Here is a 20,921-nt window from a genome sequence, read left to right as displayed (position 1 = left end):
ATCTTCTTGCTTTGACCTTGTTTCTGTTCCAATCTGCTGTTTCGGTTTTCCCCTTGCTCAAGCTTGCTATGGATGTGGACGAGGAGGTGCAAGCCGGTCCATCACAACTTTATCCGTCCATAATTAACCTCAACTCCCATTGAAAAAATACAAACTGTCGGTAGAAGTTATACCACTGCGTATGAGAGCTACTAGAAAGCAGGAAGGAAGACCCCAGCTACAGTCATATGTAGGTCCCCATGCAGTCTATCAGCCAGCACGGTGTCACATTTGCAGCTGCTTTCCTGTGGGAGCTATCTTCAATACCACACTCTTTGTCTCCTCATCTCCCATTGAAAAAACACATGTTGTCGGTTAAGTTACAGCACTGCGTATGGGAGCTACAAGAAAGCAGGAAGGCAGACCCCAGCTACAGGAGTAAGTGGGTCCCCATGCAGTCTATCAGCCAGCACTGTGTCACATTTGCAGCTGCTTTCCTGTGGGAGCTATCTTCAATCCCACTCATCTGGGCTGCTCAACTCCCTTTGATAAAAATACATGTGTCTGTTAAGTTACAGCACTGCGTATGGGAGCTACAAGAAAGCAGGAAGGCAGATCCCACCTATGTGGGGAGTTTTGTGGAGACTTGGCTAGAGAAAAGAGGACATGATAGAATACAGCTGGTTAGGCAGTAAGCATTAAGCGATAAGATAGTGGACTCCTGCTCAAGGCCGTGAGAGCAAGAGAGCTGTATGAGAACAGGATGAGAAAGCAGGAGCTTAGTTTGGGTTAAGCAGCCACACGTATCTGGAGTATGTTGAAGCAAGGGCGAGGTTTGCACCTAACTGGGAACCAATGATGAGCTTAGCTTTTGCAATATGTATGAGCCTGATTATTGTATCTATAAAAGAGTTGTATCTTTGCAAATAAAGTTGAGACTTGTTGCACTGCAGGGTGGGCTTGTCTCCCGTTGTCTTAAGCAAATGGTGACCCCGACGTGATACACGAAGGACGTGATATACCGACTGGGCGCCACGGCGGAGCGACGAAGGGGTTCGGGTCCTATGCAGCAAGGACGGCAATAAGCGTGAAAATTGGGAACACGCCGTGCCCTGGGTGACCGTATAGCCGAGCCCGGCCGATACGTGCCGCTGGACCTTGAAGGGCTGCAACAGCGCGCTGACAAATAGGTGTGGAAAGGCAAGCGGCATATGATTTATTTACTGCATTCTTGCAGAAGCGGCAGATAAAGGGTATAGATCTGCAAAAAGACCTACCAGGGTTGTTAGCTTGTGGGTATGCTAAGGGAGTGTTTCAGAATCCACAGACAGTGCATGAATTGAGCGAATGGCGTAGATTTGGGGATTTGCTGTGGGAAGCTACCCTGGAGGACGATGAGATAGCTGAAAAGTTAGGGAAGTTTTGGCGGATAGTGCACAATGAGTTGTTGCAACGTCAGGCAGAAAAGAAGGCTGCTGAGCACGCATCAGCAGCACAGAGTAAGAACAAAAACGATGAGCGTGACTGGTTCCAATCCACCCCGCTGGCTCCTACCGTCTCAAAAGTAATGCTCCCGACCCCGCGTGTAGAAAATGACCCTGGAGGCACGGACGGGGTACGAGAACCATATGAGCCATCAGCCCCTCCCGACGAACAAGAGTGCCGGCCTAAAGAACCCCCGCCTCCCCCCCCCCCCCCACTTAGTGAGCCTGTCCCTGGGGCAGAGAGTGAACTGGCAGAGGCACCGACAGTAGTGCCGGGAGAGGTGCCGGGAGCAGCGCCGGGAGAAGCGCCGGGAGAGGCGCCGGGAGAAGCGCCGGGAGAGGCGCCGGGAGAGGCGCCGGGAGAGGCGCCGGGAGCAGCACCGAGAGTAGTGTCGGGAGCGGCGCCGAGGCGGATGATACCGAGAAAAAAGAAAAAGGTTCTTCTCTACACAAGAGTATTTACAAAGTCAGAGAGGCGAAGGGGCTTCAGAGCAGAGCCCCCGCGGGAGAGCTGCTTCCCATTCGAGCCCAGCCCGCCGAGTTCCCCCTGGGGCGACTCGCAGGGGAATGCCGAGCGGGCGGAGTCGGGCCGGGGTGCGGCGCAGGATGATCAGAGGAGAGTGGGGGAGCGCGACCCCGTGTTACACTCGACACCATCGGGCATGCGAGGGGAGACAAAGAAAACACGGGAGAGAGAAACAGCGGCTGCGCCGCCGGCGCCGGGGCCGGCACGGAGTGAGCCAGACCCCCCCCGCCCCTTCCATCCGCAGCCGCCGCCGCGCAGCCGCTTCCCGCGCCCGGTCGGTGTCTCCGGAGCCCCCCACACACACCGCGCCGACACCGCCGGCCCCGGCCCTCACGGACCGCTGGGCTCGTCCTTTCCATCCTCAGTCCCTCGCCTCAACGAGTGTAAAAACTGTTGGTCGTGATGTTGAAAGCTGCAGGCTTTCGCTCCGAGCCCGGACGGCGAACACCCCAAGGAAGACGAGAGACCGGCTTGTTGCAAAAGCAAGAGGTGAGCTTTATTGCGGAGCTCCGGGCCGTCTCGTATCTCACGCAGGAGACAGAGGAGGCGGCCCCGAGGCTTTGCAGGTAGGGGTTTATATATGCTGGGGATGAGGGACGGAAAATTCCAACACACGCACACAACTTCCCCTTAACCCAGGTGCCCTGCTGGCACGGTGGGGACCATGGATCCAATTTTCTGAGAAATGTTTCTCAGCCCCTGCGGTTTCTGATGCAATGGCCGGGGTTGGTTTCATCATCCTTTCTCGTGGCCTAGTCGGCCTTGCTGTGACTGAGCCTCACCGGCTCCATTTTATTTCATTTTATTCTTTCAGAACAAGTTGTTTTCTGTTGGGATTTAGAGGGGAAAAGTGCGGGTTTGTGGGAGTTGTGAGGGATGACATGAGGTGTGGGGGCAAATCTGAGGGGAAAAGTGAGGTTTGGGTGGCATTTCTGAGGGAAAAGGTGGGATTTGGGTGGAGTTTTGAGGGAAAAGAGGAGAGTTTTGGGTATTTCTGTGGGAAATACCCAAACAAAAGTGGCATTTGGGTGGAGCTTCGAGGGAAAAGATGAGGTTTTGGGGCATTTCTGAGGGAAGAGGTGGGATTTGGGTGGAGTTTTGAGGGAAAAGAGGAGAGTTTTGGGTATTTCTGTGGGAAAAGGTGGGATTTTGGTGGAGTTTTGAGGGAAAAAGTGAGTTTTTGGTAAATTTTTAAAGGGAAAAAGTGGGGTTTGGGTGGATTTTTGAAAAAACCAAGTGTTTTGCTGGGGTTTTGAGGGGAAAAGTGGGGTTTTGTGGAAATTCTGAGGGTAAAAGTGGAGTTTGGGTGGTGTTTTGAGGGGGAAAATGGGGTTTTGGTGGAGTTTTGAGGGGAAAAAGTGGGGTTTTGGTAAATTTTTAAGGGGAAAAAGTGGGGTTTGTGTGGATTTTTGAAAAAACAAGTGTTTTGGTGGGGTTTTGGGGAAATTCTGAGGGTAAAAGTGGAGTGTGGGTGGTGTTTTGAGGGGGAAAATGGGGTTTTGTTGGAGTTTTGAGGGGAAAGGTGCAGTTTTGGGGAACTTCTGGGGGAAGAAGCGGGGTTTTGGTGCAGTTTTGAGGGAAACAGTGGTGTTTTGGTGGAGTTCTGAGTGAAAAAGTGAGGTTTTGGAGGTATTTTCTGAGGAAAAGGGGGTTTTGGGTGCTATTCCGAGGGAAAAAGTGGGATTTTTGGGAACTGCTGGGTAAAAAAGTGCCATCTTGAGGGAAAAAGTGGAGTTTTGGAAGTGTTTTGAGGGGAAAAAGTGGGGTTTGGGGGAGTTGTGAGGGATAAAATGAGGTTTTGGTGCAATTCTGAGAGAAAAACAAGGATTTTGGAGGAGTTTTGAGGCTGTAAAGTGGGGATTGAGTACATTTCTGAGAAAGAAAAGTGGCATTTGGGTGGAGTTTCGAGGGCAAAGATGAGGTTTTGGGGCATTTCTGGGGGAAAAGGTGGGATTTGGGTGGTGTTTTGAGGGAAAAAGCAGGGTTTTGGTAAATTTCTGAGAGCAAAAGTGGGGTTTAGGTGAAGTTTGGATGGAAAAAGTGAGGTTTTGGAGTAATTCTGAGGGGAAAAGAGGGATTTTGGGGAAGACGTGAGGAGAAAAGGGGTTTTGTGTGAGTTTTGAAGGACCAAGTGGGGTTTTGGGGGAGTTCTGAGGGATGAAAAGAGGTTTTGGGGTAATTGTGAGGGAAAGCAATTGGGATTTGGGTGTAGTTTTGAGAGGAAAAGTGGGGTTTTGGAGCAATTCTGAGGGGCAAAGTGGTGTTTTGGTTTATTTCTGAAAGGAGAAGTGGGGTTCTGCTGGAGTTTTGGGAGAAAAAGTGGGGCTTTGGTGCAGTTTTGCAGGGGAAAGCTGGGATTGAGTACATTTGCGAGGGCAAAGAGCGGTGGAGTTGTGGGCTAAAAGGGGGTTTTGTTTCAATTCTGAGAGCAAAAGTGTGGATTTGTGTGGAGTTTGCAAGGAACAAGTGTGTTTTTGTTGGGGTTTTGAGGGGAAAAGTGAGGGTTTAGGGGAGTTCTGAGAGATAAAATGAGGCTGGGGGCAATTCTGAAGTCAAGTGAGGTTTGGGTGGCGTTTTGAGTGGAAAAATGGGTTTTTGGGGAACTTAGGTGGCAAAAAGTGGGGTTTTGGTAGAGTTTTGAGAAGAAAAGTAGGGTTTGGGGGGGTGTTTGGAGGGATAAAATAAGGTTTTGGTGCAATTGTGAGAGAAAAAGTGTGGTTTCAGTGGAGTTGTGAGGGATGAAAGGAGGTTTTTGGGCATGTCTGAGGGGAAAAGTGGGGGTTTTGGTGGTTTTCTGAGGCGGCAAAAGTGGGGTTTTGAGGGTATTTCTGTGGGGAAAAGTGTTTGATTTGGTAGAGTTTTGAGAGGAAAAGCGAGCTTTTGGGGAAATCCTGAGGGGAAAGTGTGAGGTCTGGGTGGAGTTGTGAGGAAAAAAAGGAAGGTTTTGGTCAATATCTGAGGTCAAAAGTGGGGGTTTGGGTGGAGGTTTGAAGGAACAAGTTGTTTTCTGTTGGGATTTAGAGGGGAAAAGTGAGGGTTTGTGGGAGTTGTGAGGGATAACATGAGGTGTGGGGGCAAATCTGAGGGGAAAAGTGAGGTTTGGGTGGCGTTTTGAGGGATTTAGGTGGAATTTGATAGAGGAAAAGCGGTGTTTTTGAGCAATTCTGAGGGAAAAAGTAGAGTTTTTTGTTTATTTGTGTTCTGGTTTAGCAAGGAGCAGCTTTTGGCTTAGTAACAGGGGGAGCGGGTTGCAGTGAAGACCCGAGAAAGAGTTTGCGGACTCTCCCCCGGCTCCTGGGTTCACACCCACCTCCGGCCCGGCTGGGCCAATCTGGCGCCTCTGCCAGCACTATTTAGGGGACGGGAATTTGGAATGCGAGGCAGGAGGTGTAAGAGTGACACGAGATGGAGGCGACCATGCGGACCCTTCAGCCAGAGAAGGAGGAAGGAAGGAGAAGCAACAGACCAGAGACCCCTCTGCAAGCCGTGGCGAGAATGCAGCTGTGCCCCTGCAGCCTCTGGAGATCCATGGCAGGAGCGAGAGTTCCCAGCAGCTCCGTGTGAGTGAGCCCGGATGGGAGAGGGACTGTGTGGGGAGGGGCCATGGCCCAGGCCGTGCTGGAGAGCCTGCACGCCGCAGAGCAGCCCCACACGAGAGGCAGAGACGAGCTGCAGCCTTTGGAGTCAGTGGGCATCGGAGCAGCCCGTGCAGGGCTGCCATGCGTGTGAGTTACCCCACGGACTCGCAGGGAGGACTGGTGTGGAGTTCACCCGTCCTGAGGAGGGACAAACGGCAGAAGCTATGGGGAACAGACTAACTGAAACCCCCACTGCCTGCCCCCCCGAACCGTTCAGGTGGGGACAAGGTAAAAACCCTGGGATCAGGGCTCTGAGCCCGGGAAGAGGGGAGGGGTGGCAAGAAGGTGTTCTTCAAAAGGATGGTTGGACTCTTCATTGATGTATTGCTCTGTGTTGTTTCATTTTGGTTATGTTTTGGGTTTTTGGGGGTATGTTTTAGTTGACGTTGCATCAAACTGTTTCTCTGTTTTCTTCCCCAAACCGAGTGGCCTGGTCTGCTTTGTCCTGAACCTTAAGGGGCAATTAAGCTCTCCCTGCCCTTGAGCAATTCTCAGCCACTTGGGTACTCGGGGCTAATCTTGGTCTTTGTTCCCTGATGGGCCTAAACCACAACAATTTCTGAGAGCAAAAGGGAGGTTTTGTTGGAGTTTTAGGAGAAAAAGTGGGTTTTGGTGCAGCTTTGCAGGGAAAAGTGTAGTTTGGAAGAGTTTTGAGAGGCAAAGTGGGGATGGAGTAGATTTCTGAGGGCCAAAAGCAGTGGAGTTGTGGGATAAAATGAGGTTTTGTTGCAATTCTGAGGGGAAAAGGTGGGATTTGGGTGGAGTTTTGAGGGAAAAAGTGGGGTTTGGGTGGATTTGTGGAAAAACAAGTGTTTTGGTGGTGTTTTGAGTGGAAAAAGTGGTGTTTTGGTGGAGTTCTGAATGAAAAAGTGAGGTTTTGGAGGTATTTTCAGAGGAAAAGTGGGTTTTGGGTGCTATTCTTAGGGAGAAAGTGGGATTTTTGGGAAGTGCTGGGTAAAAAAGTGCCATCTTGAGGGAAAAAGTGGAGTTTTGGAAGCGTTTTGAGGGGAAAAAGTGGGGTTTGGGGGAGTTGTGAGGGATAAAATGAGGTTTTGGTGCAATTCTGAGAGAGGAAAAAAAGGATTTTGGAGGAGTTTTGATGGAAATTGCCTTTGCATCAGGCCAGTGCAGAGAGCCTCAGGTTCCATCAGAAATCATCTGCTAGTTGTTTCAAGTGCAGAGCGCAGAGTCTGGATAAATGTCCAGCAAGAACTGTAAAGAGAGAATCCCAGGCAACAAATGTGAAAAGGGGGGTGGAAAAGGGAGGGAGAATTCTCAAGTCCAGGTGGCCAAAATGTCAAACCAAACCCAAAGTAAAGTCCCCAGGAGATCAACAGAAACTTGTCACCACTGCAGTGAGAGGGAGACTTTTAAAACACCCCTTGTTTGCTCTTCCAGTTGCTGGGTTAGTGAGGAAACACTGGGCTGGAGAAGAGCAGGAAAGAACAGGCAGCTGCGTCATTGAAACGCCATCACTCAGTTTTGCTACTACCCAGACAACAGCCAAAGTATGTGCTGTAGAAGATACCACATCTGATGTTTTCCTTTATGTGACAATAAAAGGTGAAAAGGTAAGATATTTTTCTGTCTACAAACCTCTTTGTGCACTCTGCTATAGAAGTTATAACTTTGTGACAAATTTAAGACCGAAAAGTGTTATTTGCAAGTGAATTTTGTAATTTGCCATATACAGTAGAAGTGCAATCATTAACTTATTAGAAGATTTATTTTCTAAATCTGTTGTTTGTGAACTTTGGAATGAATTCTGTGAGGTGGAAACTTGTGAACCGCTTTGGAAGGTATTGACAAGCAAATGAAGTCCCCCAAGTACTTCCGATGAACAACTATGTGAATTTACTGTACTCTTGTCCTTCTTTGTGATACACTTAAAGATATTTCAAGAAGGCAGTTGCATGGTGTTATGAAAATAAATACAAGTTCATATGTGCATAAGGCTGAATTCCCAAATAGCTGGGAGAAAGGAAGAAAGCTCGTTGCACTTACCAAAGTGCGTAACTCCTGCTAAATCTCTGCTGCAGCTACTGTCAGACTTAAGCAGCTGCCTAGTAGACAAAAATACATGTGTTTGAAACCTGCTGCCATTTGGAGTATTTTACCAAGACTTTTAACATTAGAGCTGTGGTCTTCACTGTAGACAATAACTTGGATTACATCTTAATTTGAATACCTTCTCTGTTCAGAATCACAGTTGGCAAGTGTCACCTCTCTCTGAGCCAGTAAGAACTTTTAAGTTGAATATTGTTTTTTCCTGCCAGGTTTGGATGCACTCTGAATCAAAGGGACACAAAACTAAGATAGTTTTTCTAAAAATGTTTAAAGCTGATAGAAAACTGAGCACAGAATTTTAGGCAAAAGCATGAAACTGGTAAGTAACACCTGTTTGGAGAACATAGAGGAAGATACGACCAACTTTCCTGCCCTGGAATGAGTACTCTTCAGAAAGCATTTGTACATACTGCATATGTCTTCCTGTTGTCTCCAGCTTCAAGTAAATTCTAAAGCAGTATGTGATGGTGACTTGCTTGTTGATTCTGGTCAGTCAAAGACTTGGGTTTTTTAGGTATGCATTAATGATGATCTCGTCTTAAGCAGCTTTGCTCATTTTGAGCAAGCTGAAGAGAATGCAGTGAGTTCAGCAGATTATCAGGAGACCCAAACATCATTAAATCTTGACTCTCTTCCAATGAAAGTTGTTAATCCTGCACTTGATTTGAGGACAGTGCTGCTCCAGCAGAAGGTATCAACAGATCCTGAAACAAGTGGGAACCGTGTGTGTTGGCAGCAATCATTCATGCAGTGCATCATTTGTCTTTACCTGGATATATTGACGTACTGTATCAGTTGGAATCCAACAAGTGGAACAAATGGTATCCTAACAAACACTGCCTATGTATCAGACTTTACAAAGAGCAATCAAATCAGCAGATGCAGGAATATTCTGAAGCATTTTGTACTTGATAAGACAAAGGGTGAGTTGCAGGGTCATTTGTTGATATGCTGAAAAGCATTAGATACTGTTGAAATAACTTGTAGCATTGATCAGTGATACCTTACTGTTTGATTTGAGTTTAGAGGGATTTCTCTACACAGAGGTAACTTGAATGTTTTCTGTGAGTTGTCTTGTTTAAAACAGACTGGAATCACTATAAATATCCTCTGTCCTTGTTCCCTCGGTTCATTTGCATATCTTTATGTAAATACAACTGTCTTTTGGTTGTTCTTTTTGCCATTAGAAAATGAGACAAGCAGAGAAAGAAGTCAGTTGCAACCAACTGTAAAAACACTGGCCTTTCATAGATTCAGATAATCACAAACGTGTTTCTGCATCTTTTAAAATTGTCTTTCTAGATCTTGCTGTATCTGGTTCTGTTCTTGAAAAGACATGACAAAGCTCCAACACAGATGACAGTGAAACTACCACATCTGTAAGTGTTAGATTTTCTATTCAAATGTCAGAATGAATTAAGTGAAGCATCTGTAAGGCAGATTAGGAATACTGTAGTCAGCTATCACGTCCTTTTCTGTAACAAATCTGGGACTAACTCTTGATCTAGTTAAAAGAGAACATTGTCCTTCAAGTTTGTGGTTCTGGTGGTTTTGGTTTTTAAGATTGCAACGATGGACTTTGAACAGGTTGTGTCTCCTTTTGTGCTCACTTGCTCTAGTGCTGTGAAGATGTGTAGTGGTTTTGTGTGGCCAGCTTTTGGTAGTTGTTGGGGGAATACAGGGGCGGATTCTTCAAAGAAAGAGCTGCCAGAAGCTATAGCTTGAGCTGTGAACATGAACTGATTCTCCTGTGTGGTTGATGTTCTTGTTGCATGCTTGATTCTTAATGAAGAAAATTCGGTTAGGTAAGAAAACCACCTTGAGCTCAGTAATCTTTTTTTTCTAAAATGTTGCTCTTAAACAGTATTTTACTGCCAGAAAAGGGTTTGTCTTTTCTTGATAGATTGTCAAAACAATCCCAGGATTGCCTTTCAAGGAAAATCCAGCAGTTCACACAGACAGGTATGGTACAGTATGTTACATATTTGAACCAATTTTGTAGCCAGATAATTAGGAGCTGTAGTATGTTTCCAGTTACTCTTCTTAGACAGTTAAAAGGGCAGAGGGTAAGACAAGATGTGTGCACATGGTATTGGGGAAGGAGGCAATTAGAAGCTGCTGATACTTATCCAGACCACAGTAAAAATCTTTCTAAACAGTAGCTTGAAAACAAGGCTGTGATGAGGCAGTACGTTTCTGCACACTCAGCATATTCAGTTGCCTTCTTTTATTCTTAGTGTGATTGATAAAGTTTTCCAGCTGAATGAAATCTGACTGAGTTGACTTGTGCAAGGCTTTTGTTATGCTGCAGATCACTTGCTGCATATGTAAACAACCTGAGGGGTGTTTTTAATTCAAGTTTTAACTGTTGCAAAGATACATTGTTTCATGGTTTTGCAACTGTAAGAAACCTTTTTCCTGCAGTCCCATCTGATTTTCTTCTGAAGTTGAGGAACCCACCAATTGTCTTGGTTAAAAAATCCTTCGGGTTATTTTCAGATACCTGAAAACTAATAGTAAATTTTACATCCAAAATGGTCCTTTTTGATTTCTTCTTTCATATTTGAGGGTTTTTGTTGGCACAGGTAATACATCAGAGATATTTTGTAGGTGAACTGTTTCGTGCCATTTTAGAAATATTGGTGATATTTATCGATTACACTTTCCTTTTGCATTTCCATTGAATTTAATATTTGCATATTTCTCAGGCTTCAGCAGTGCTTAAATTCTGATCCTTTGAACACACATAGAACTGAAAATGAGCAACAGGTAATTCCAGGATATAACTTCCATTTAACCTCTGCAAATGTGTGTCATATATGTGGAGGTGTGGGTAGTGTTGAGGCTACAAGAGTGGTCTTTGTGGAGGGACTCTGTGGAGGGACATCAGGGACTGAATCCAGCCACATCAGCAACAAGACCAGAGCAAAGGTCAGCAAGCCAGCAAAGTTGATGGTGCCTCTGTGAAAATATGAAGGGAAAAAAAAAATGCAGGGGAAGAGACAAAAGGAAAAAAAGCAAGAAACAGAGGCAATGGCCAAGTCAGGGGACAGTAGGAGTCTCAGCTCTGTTCTGTGTGACGTGTGTGTGAGTTGTACTTCATTTGTGTTTAGCATTTCTATGGCTAATTCTTCTCAAAAAAAATAGTTTTTAAGTTGGATGTAAGCTCAAACCCATCTACTAAGTATTGCCTTTGTCATCTATTTCACATGGTTTCAGAGTTTTCAAAACCTTGAAGAAAGAAACTTTGTCTTTCTTGGCAAGAAAATGAAGCCACCATCAATTCTGGAAACAGCACCACTTCTTGAAGATCTGGAAAGGGTAATGCTAATGTAATACATTACATTTAGTATTTTTAAGGCTAGTATCATACCTTAACTTTCAGATACTAAATACTATAGTAGCTAATTTTGATTGAGGAATGTGTAGGAGGTTGTTCATACGGTTGAGTAAATTATGCTTCAGAGAGACTGTAGAATTGTACAGTTTCATCTGATCTATCAACCACTGCTACAAATGATGGCATTTGAATTAGATGTAAGAATTTAACTCCTCATCCCAGAAGAACTCTTATCATATTGTGTGTTAAGGAAATGTATTATGCAGTGGGTCAAAGGCTTTTAAATTGCTCAGTGCTTTGTGTTGCCTTGTTGGTGTTTCAAGCACACGATTTTCAGGTAGAACTCTTTATTTCTCTTTCTGTAGGAACTTACTTGGAAAAAAGTTTTAGGCCGTAACTCCACTGAATCTTACTGTTGGCCACCAATAGCTCAAGGATGTGATGTAGTTGCCATCTCATATCAGGGAAATAATCCTTTCTTGTATATTCCACCAGTTCTTACACTTTTGCAGTTGAGCAGTTGCTACAAAGCCTTGAGAAACAGGAGTGGAGGATGTATATATTAGAGTACTGCAGGTTTTGTGTTCTAAGGTGCAAATGTCAATGAATGATCCAAAAGGTAGTGCATGTTGAGAATGGGTGCATCTGATGTCATCTTAGAGTATCTTCATGATATTTTGAGAAAGCTACTGTATATCCTGAGCTGTCTTCTCATGGAACTTCCAGTCAGTGTGGTATAGACCTGAACAATTGTATAAAATGTTACAAGGATGATCTGAATTCTTCAATGACTCAAAACATAATCATTTGGGGATTGAAAATGTCGGGAAGTCTCTAAGACCAGACATTCTGAGCATGACATGAAACTGGAAAAACATCACTTTTTGTGAAAAGTCTAGTGATTTGGCAGCACTGCAAATGTCCATGTTTTGGGGCTTTTTTTAAGACTATCTGAGGTAGTGCACTGTGCTTATGGAGTGTGAAACTTCTTCAGTGGTACTTCAGTGAGAAACTTCAACACTGACAAATCATCAAAAATCACACGTATAAGAAAATACCGATGTGAGATTTTGATTGTGATGGGTTTTAATTTTGCTTCTGGAAGCTGTCAGAAATTCACACCCTTTGTGAGAATTGTATATTGTATGTTATATGTTTAACAGAAGATTTAGGATTTACCAATGTTCTTTGGTATATAACAATGCTTCGTGCTTCTTAAAAGAAGAAATACACAGTAAAGCATGTCTAGATTACATGAATTACCAGCCCTCTGGTTTGTATCCACCTTTAGGTTGTACAGCCTTGTATGGACAGTGAAAGAACCGCTGTGTTACTCAAAATACTGGCTTTTACCCACAGTAATCTTCAGAAGGTGCTGACATTCACTAATTCAGGAGATGAGGCAGAAATGGTTCATCAGGTGAGCGTCATTTTACACAGGTAAGTGGGGTTTTTAATTATTAAGATATAACAAACTAAAATATCTTGACTTCTAAGAATAAAGGAGGTTTGTGAATTTGTAATTTAACTACTTCTGCTAAAAATAGCCCAAACTCTGCCCTTCTGGCAGCTAGAAGAAAGGCTGACAGGAATGTCTGACACAGAATGCATTCATGATGACATTTTTAACTATGTTCTGTCTCATTTTGATAAATCCCAATATGGTTCCTCCCCACAGTTACAGCTGTGGATATTGGGTCCCTCCTTCGGGACACGGCCTGCTCTGGCCATAGTGATAAAGAAGGAAATCACTGCCCCTGGCTCGGGGCCATTAATGAAGTGAATCGCTGCCCCTGGACTGGGGCCAGCTTTAGCAAAATGAGTCTCTACCGCTGCTGTAGGGTCTTTAAAGAAATGCAAACAAACCTCAGCTTCCCCAGTTCTCTCCATAGAATGCAGGGGAGTCTCTGCTCCAGCACAGCTCCTCCTCTCTTTCATCGCTGACCTTGGAGCCCACATGGTTGTTTCTCTCACTGTTCCTACTCCTTGCACCACCACCAGCCAGAAGAAGAAAGGGCAGAAGAAAGAAGAATGGAGGAAGAAACCTCCTCTTCAGGCTTCTCTTAAAAAGTGATGATGGAGGCTCATTGGCTCAGCCCCAGCAGTGGGTCTGGCTCAGAGCTGGGGAGAGCTGCGAGCAACTTCTTCCAGGAGCCATCTTTACAGCCCCTTCCCCCTCACCAGAGAAGGCTGTCATGGCAAACCATGACAAAGTGGTTTGGGAAGGACCTTTTTTCTTAATTCTTAAATCAGTGGATGGAGAGATGGAAACAGCCACTGTTAAAGTGATGTCACACTTCACATGCTTCGAGTAGTACACTTACAAGTGTGTATAAACCGTGTGCTTAGCTTTAACAGATGAATGCATGCAGTCTTTGGAAGCTACAGATGCCACTTGTGTGACACATTTCAGTTTTCCTTCTCCAAGAATCTTTGCTCATCGTGTACACAGCATGCCTGACAACTTCTGTAATGCGATAAAGGTTTGACAAACCGTTACCAGGTTAATACTGCATTTGATCACAAAGTAGTGGATACACAGAAGCTGTTAAAAATACGTGTGTATTTGTTTTAGGATTCTTCTGTAGACCAAGAGATCACAAAGGCACAGTCAGTCGTTCTGTTAACAGAAAACAACGAGTGTGATGCACTTGGGATCCTCCGCTATTTGCAGCAGGCAGAAGCTGAAGTTCCCCCAGAACTGCCTGGTTTGACTGCCAAGGTGCTAAAAGATGAAGAATACCAGAAATTGTCAAGGCCACTGTGTACCCATCTTAAAACATTTGGGACTCGCAGGTAAGGAATTGCCAAGCTTTCTTACCACCCATACTGGTGTAGGAAGGTGGTATATGCCTCAATGATGGCTGCTTCTGTTTTCTTGCTCAATTTTCCTGTTGGATACTTTCATGAAACCATTTTTTGCTCATGACTCTTTTTCTTGTGGTTACTTTTGCATCAGTTTCACTCTTCTTAGATACTGCTACGAAAATCAAAATACCAACATTTTCTGGAGACCAATCTCATGTAGCCTGACAGGATATCATAATTCATTGTCATTCCTGCCCAAGTGTTCTTGAGGGAACTTCAGGCTCTTTTTTGATTAGTATTCTAGCCCATAATTGCCCAAGGCTTATGCTTTGCTCTCTCCTCTGTTGTCTTCTGTCCCTCCAGATTAGGTAAGTAGATGACTTCTCTGAGCTGTGTCTAACTGGATTCTAACAGGGCCTTGGATGAAGCCCTCAGATATTCCTTCTCATGTGGATGACCCTTGTTGCAAGTAACACAAAATTCAGTGTTAGTATTTGTTTTATTCTGAAACTAGTTTCCTGGTGGATTTTGGTTTTGTTGTATAAACTTTTCCAACAAGAGCTTTTTGACCACTTCTGTCTAATCTCCAGTCATTGGTGCTACTTGAAACAGAAATTGAATATTGAGGGCTGATGAAATGTTAGTGTGAAAAGATGTTGTAAGCCACATCAAAAATAGTTTACAACTAAAAGGGCTTTGTTCTAAAACCAGTTTTTAAATATGTAGAAACAGAACAGTGTGTCTGGATCGTCATCAAGTTAATTTACAAACAGACGTGCCCCAGCATATCCCAGATACAGTGACACAAACACCTGGATATCTGATGGTAAGTTACAGTTATTGCTTTTTCCCTTGGTTTTGTGTACCAAGAACACATCTTAAATACCTCCTTAGCATATTACCTTCATGTTAATGTAGTACATATCCCACATCTCTTGGGTATTTGGGAGATTTTTAGCTTTTTTAGTTTCTCCGTTGCTTAGGTGTGTGTCAGATTTTCCCTTAATCTTTAGCTTGACCTAAAATTGTTTTGTAGGTGGTTCTGAGTTTACCTTAGGTTTTCTCCTGCATTGGAGGCTCATGTTCTATGGGAAGAGGGCATTTGTTCTGTTTATTCCTTTCCTCTATCTATTTAGAACATAAACCAAAATAGGCAAAGATTAAAGGTCCTGTAAATGGAATTATTTTTGTAGTAGAGCAAACACAATCCTCTGGAGTGAAGAAACGTTGCAGTGGAAGATCATGCCTGTTTAACAAGAGTTGAAGGGAGGATTTTTCCTTCTCTGTCCTGTTGATGCAGACTTCCTGAAAAATGAGTATATTCTGGCCTTGTCAATTGAACCAAATATTTTCTCTATTTGCACTGTCCATAGACATGGGATATAAATTCTCTCTTCTAGATGGAGCAGTTGCTTCCTACTAAGGTGTCATTGTGGTTTTGAAAACAGTTTTGATAGAATCCTGTTACATTCAGACTGCCATTTTTAGTAGTTAAATAGTCATGAAACCTTCCTGGTTACCGGTTTGACTTTGCTATAGTGGCTCTTCACATCTCAGTAACAGTTTGTATGTCAAAACTCCCTTCACTTGGCTTTTCAGTCCCGACTTTACTGGAGAGTCTTCCTGTACAGCAGTACTGTAGAGTCTGTCTCATCTCCACCTTGGATAATGATTGCTGAGGGCAGATGTGTAGACACTGGTGCTTCCTTTCAAGGTTAGTACTTGGATCTGAGAACTGCTGGGTGCTTTCCTTTTTGGATGAGCTGCTTACACTTTCTTCCTGTCCTGTCTTTAGCTAGAATTCAGGTGTGCTCAAGTCATGCAATCAATGGGTGTTCCCCATTCCCAAAAATCATAGGTTGTGAGAATAGACAATAAAAACTGGGTGTATTCCTTGGTGTCACTCCATTTCTGCCTAATAAATAAGCTTTTGTTGGCAGCTGGTAGTTGAAACTCATTGATAACCTATAGATACAGTTTGAGTGCTTGAAACCTGGACAGATTTCATAATACTCCTGTTATAAACTTGTACTTCCCTTTTGTGCACTCAAGACAGGAGTTGTGGCCTCTTTCCTCATCTAGTTCTGCTTCTGCTGACTGCAGAGCCTGGATGTATGTCTTACAAATCAGTTGTCAATTGGATAAGTGTTCACTGTCTCTTTTGTTTAGAACTCGGTATCATGTTGCTTTCCTTTAAGAATCTCTAGTTGCACTGTGAGAGTTTTAGGGTTTTAGTAAGTGGAAATTACCTTTCTGGTCTTCTTTTCTGTCTGGCCTCATACACTCAGCTGTATCTCAGTACTTGTGCCTAGCATGAGCCTTTGGATGAAATGCACCCAGCATTTTGTGAATTGGTGTTCTTGATAGCTTATGTCAAGCATTTTCCGTGCAAAAAGAGGGAAGGCGTCACGCTTCCCCAGTCAGTTCTTCTAAATCTCACTGTAAGGTTGGAGACCACTTAAAATTAAGCTTGGATGATGTGAAATGCCTTAGTGGTTAGTAGCTTGACAGGTAATACTGTAGTTCACTAGTGTTCATTTAAGTGGAATACCACCAAGACCTATTGATCTTGCTCTATAAACTTGTGTCCAGTCTGGACTGGGCTATGGACAGTTACTATTCATAAGGATTCATTCATTCAGGATTATTCATAATCATTGGAGTAATAAGAGGTCATCATCTTCTGAAATGCATGTGTACAGCAGTATTTGTCATCTCTTTAGGCTGGAAAGAGGTAGGTCATCTTCAACATGAAAACGTCTCATTAACTTAAGAAACCATCAGTTGTCTTTTTTATAACGTATTTTATGCTTTCAGATTCTGCCTCTCCACATTGTAAATGCAACAAACTACTTTGGTCGAAGAGTAGATCAGCAGAAGGACCAATATACAATTCTTGCTGAAGGAATTATTGGGTATTTTAAGGAACCTGGTAATAAGATTACTGTTAAAAATGTGGAGAAGCTGGCATTTCATGGTTTATGTCAGAAAACAGTTGTTCACAGGTAAAAATGTGGATTTTTTTTGGTTTAAATTATTCATGTGCACTTTTTAATACAAAGTAGTTTAGAACTTTTACTGCTAAGTTGAAGTTAACCCACCATGAAAACTAGCAAAAAAATCTCTGCTGTACAAATTGTTTTTAAAAAGCTCTCCCATGCTGCCTGTGCTGAAGGGAAGCCAGAATGGCTCCACATACACACCACTGAACATTGTGCTGTGAAAGTTTAATCTTTTTTAGACACAAGTAGGTGAAGAAACTTTACAACTGTAATAATTCTTTGTTTCCTCTCCAACTCTGAAGGGCTCAGGTGCTAGATATTTCCCCAAAAGAGAAGGAAAATATGTTCTATAATGTCAAAATTAACTATATAGATGAAGGCAGAACATGTCAAGTCCAAAGTTACCAGCTGCTTCACTCACCTGCCAAGTTTCAGTGTCTGCCACCTCAGGCTGGGGAATTTGTAGAGTGACACCCATTGGTAATGAACTGGAGTAGAACCCAAAGGTAATATTTATCAGATTTTCAATGGTATGTTCTTTTATTTCTCTTTGTGTGTTATTTTCTGTAAGAAAGCAGTAATGAACTGCAAACTTAGTTTTCAAATTTAACTCCTCATTAGTATTGACAAGAAATATCTACTATTGGCCAGATTCTGAGAAGTCAGCTTTCTTGGTTTGTTTTCCTGCAAAATCAAGTGAGATTTATGCGATTTTTTTTCTTCAATTCTTCTGAATTCAGCATCTTCTTCCAGAAAACGTTATTGCTGCTTTTGCATCTGTGGGGATTCAACGGGGGAAGGGTAGCCTCTGTAAATGAAACTGTGTTTGAGTACCGTCCCATTCAGGAAGCTCCTTCTCTAATGAGTAACAAAATCTGGTTTTATTTGTTTAATACTCGTGTCATGTTTAAACTTGGAAGATTTGTTTCATTACAGTTATTGTAAAGTTATGTTGGAATTCACCTCAAGTGCAATGACTTTTTTTCCTTAGGTAACTAATTCTATTCATCAAACAGTTAAAGGAGAACTACACAAAGCAAAAGTAGTACTGACCTTGGGAAACACAACTGGGATTGACCCAATGGGAGGTATAGAATTGCAGCATTACAAAATATTTGTATCTAAACTCCTTTACCAAGAGCACCTGTTCTTTTCTTTGCTTCTGTCCGTTCCAAGTTCAATTTGATTCCACACGGTATTCAGGTAATACTGTTGGATAATTTACTGTGGTGGTGTCTGACCCCTGGAACAGGTTTCTCAGAGACTGTAGAGTCTCTGTCCTTGGAAATAAGCAGAAGCAACCAGAATGTGGTCCTGGGCACATGATTCTAGGTGTCCCTGCTTGAGCAGGGAGTTTGGATGAAATGATCTCCAGAGGGCCATTCCAGCCACAGCCATTCTGTGGTAAACTGAGATAACTTCCCATGGCAATAATCTCAGGCATGGGATGAAATTGTTTTAATTATTGGTTTTCTCAGAGTCAACTCTTCAGGTTTTCCTGAAAAGAAAATATTAGTCAGTGCCATGTTTGTATTGTTCTGTCTGTTCCCTGGCCTGTAATAAAGGCACTGGCAAATATTCTTCTGGGTAAGACTGACTAGAAGGTAACAGCCCTCCGTGCAGTGAGTGTTTCCTCTCAGCATTCTCCTGTTCTCCCAAAACCTTGTTGGTAGGAGATTGACTTAGAGATGAGTTTTGCTTAAAGAGTTGGTTATTTTTTAATTGTCTGGACAAGTTCATCAGAAAGGCCACCCCTCCATCTCAGGATCGTGACGTGCCTCTTGTGGCTGCTTGGTCCTGTCCAAGAGTACAGTTAGTTAGTGTTTTGGAATGTGTGATGCTGTTTTCCATCTGAGCATTCAGTCAATTTCAGACGAAAAATAAAGTGGAAACGGGGAATTACTGGAAGTAATTCTCTTTAGCAGCTTCCTCTTCTATATGGCACATCTCAGCCTTTTTCTGATTGCTCTGCTTTTGTTCTTGTTTAGAGTTTTTCTAACTGTGTCCCCCCAGCAGTTTTCTTCTTCTATTTTGGTCTGGGAAGTTACTCTGTGTGGTGTGTATTTCAGCTGTAACTTGTGTAATCAGGGCTCGGATTGTTTACTTGGTTGCTCTCTTGGTTGTGTTCCATGGAGTTAACTACGAGTTCCTTACGACACTATTATGATGAAAAAGATGGCAATATCTGGAGAAGAATTAAACATGGGAACGTGCCTGTTGGGACATTGGGAGAAAACCAATTACTTACAGGTATCAATAAATGGGTACATGTTTAAAGCTTCACTTAGAGTAGCTTAGAGTTAGACTACTGATGAGTTGTGGTTTCAACTTGGTGTGTTTTGTCATCCAAATTCCGGGTTACCAGGCTTCCAGACTTGAAGATGTCAGTTAACGAATACGACGTTTGATCTGAGGTTTTGCCTACAGGTCTGGGAGCTGACAATGCAGAACATAGAACACAACTTCAGAAGCTGTGCAGCCACATGAACATATTGGACATGCAGCAAACCTGGAGCCCTTGTAAGAGTTTACAAGGTTTTTTGAGCATACACTTTATGAAAAAAGAATGCTACAATTAAGGAGATGTTTTCATGATTGATATTACTGACTGTGTGTTTCGTTTGAACACAGAAACAATAGTGTTTGTAATATGTCTGCATTCCTGTGACTGTCTGTAGTGGGTCTGGGATGGTAGTGACTTTCCACAGCAGCTCCTGCAGTGCTGTGCTTACTGTTGATATCAATATTATGACTAACGCTCGCACAGCATCAGGGCTGTCCCTCCAGCACTCCTTCCCCCACCTTCACCAATAGCTGTGGGTGGGCATGATCTTGGGAGGGACTATGGCCAGGACAGCTGACCCAGGCTGACCAAGGAGATATTCCATACCATATGACGTCAGCTCAGTATTATAAACTGGGGGAGAGGAGCAGTAAGGGGAGGCGAGATGCATTTCTGGCCTTCCCAAAGCAACCGCTACGCGTACCGCAGCCCTGCTTCTCGGGAGGTGGCCGGACATCGCTGCTGATGGGAAGTGGAGAGGAACAGCTTTATCTGCTTCTGCTTTGCTTCCCGCGCGCGGCTTTGCTGCTTCTTTATTAAACTGCTTTTATCTCAACCCACGAGACTCCCATCTTATTTTCTCCCCTTCCCTGGCTTGCTGAGGAGGTGGGGGACAGAGTGGTGTGGTGGGCACCTGGCATCCAGCCAGGCTCAAACTACCACACCTACTTACCACTGTAGTTGGGGTCTGTGTACCTGCTTTCTTGTAGTGTCCACACGCAGTGGCATAACTTCTACTGGCAGCCTGTGTGTTTTCAATGGGAACTGAGCAGCCCAAGTGCAGGGGATTGGAGATAAGTCCCACAGGAAAGCAGCTGCAAATGTGACACAGTGCAAGATGATAGACTACAATGGGACCTACTTACCACTCTAGGTGGAGTCTGCCTTCCTGCTTTCTTGTAGCTCCCATACTCAGTGGTAGAGCTTAACCGACAACATGTGTTATTTCAATGGGAGCTGAGGAGTCCCAGTGAGTGGGAATGGAGATAGTTCCCTCAGGAAAGCAGCTGCAAATGTGATACAGTGCTGGCTGATAGACTACATGGGGACATCACAGCACACATGGGCACTGCAATGGGGTTCAGTGACATTGCCACACATGTGGCAATTGCAGAGAGACTCTGTGACATCACAGCAGACGTGGGCATGGCAAAAGTGCTCTATAACATCACATCACCTCTGGACACTCTAACAGTGCTCTGTGACATCACAGCACATGTGGGTACTGCATCCAGGCTGTGTGACATCATCGAATCCTAGAATGGTAGGGGTTGGAACGGACCATTAGATATCATCTAGACCAACCCCCTCCTCCAGAATCACGTTCACCTAGATCAGGTCGCACAGGAACATGTCCAGGCTTATGCTGAAATCCTCCAAGGAAGGACACTCCACAAGCCCTGTGGGCAACCTGTTCCAGTGCTCCGTCTTCCTCTTCCGTGGACCTTTGACATCACAGCACAACTGAACACTGCAAGAGTGCTCTGTGACATCACAGCACAGGTGCGCACTGC

This window comes from Colius striatus, chromosome 21 (genome assembly GCF_028858725.1).
Source record: "Colius striatus isolate bColStr4 chromosome 21, bColStr4.1.hap1, whole genome shotgun sequence".
In the NCBI taxonomy this organism is placed as follows: Eukaryota; Metazoa; Chordata; class Aves; order Coliiformes; family Coliidae; genus Colius; species Colius striatus.
The sequence above is the reverse complement of the archived record's forward strand: the minus strand, read 5'-3'. Positions refer to the sequence as shown.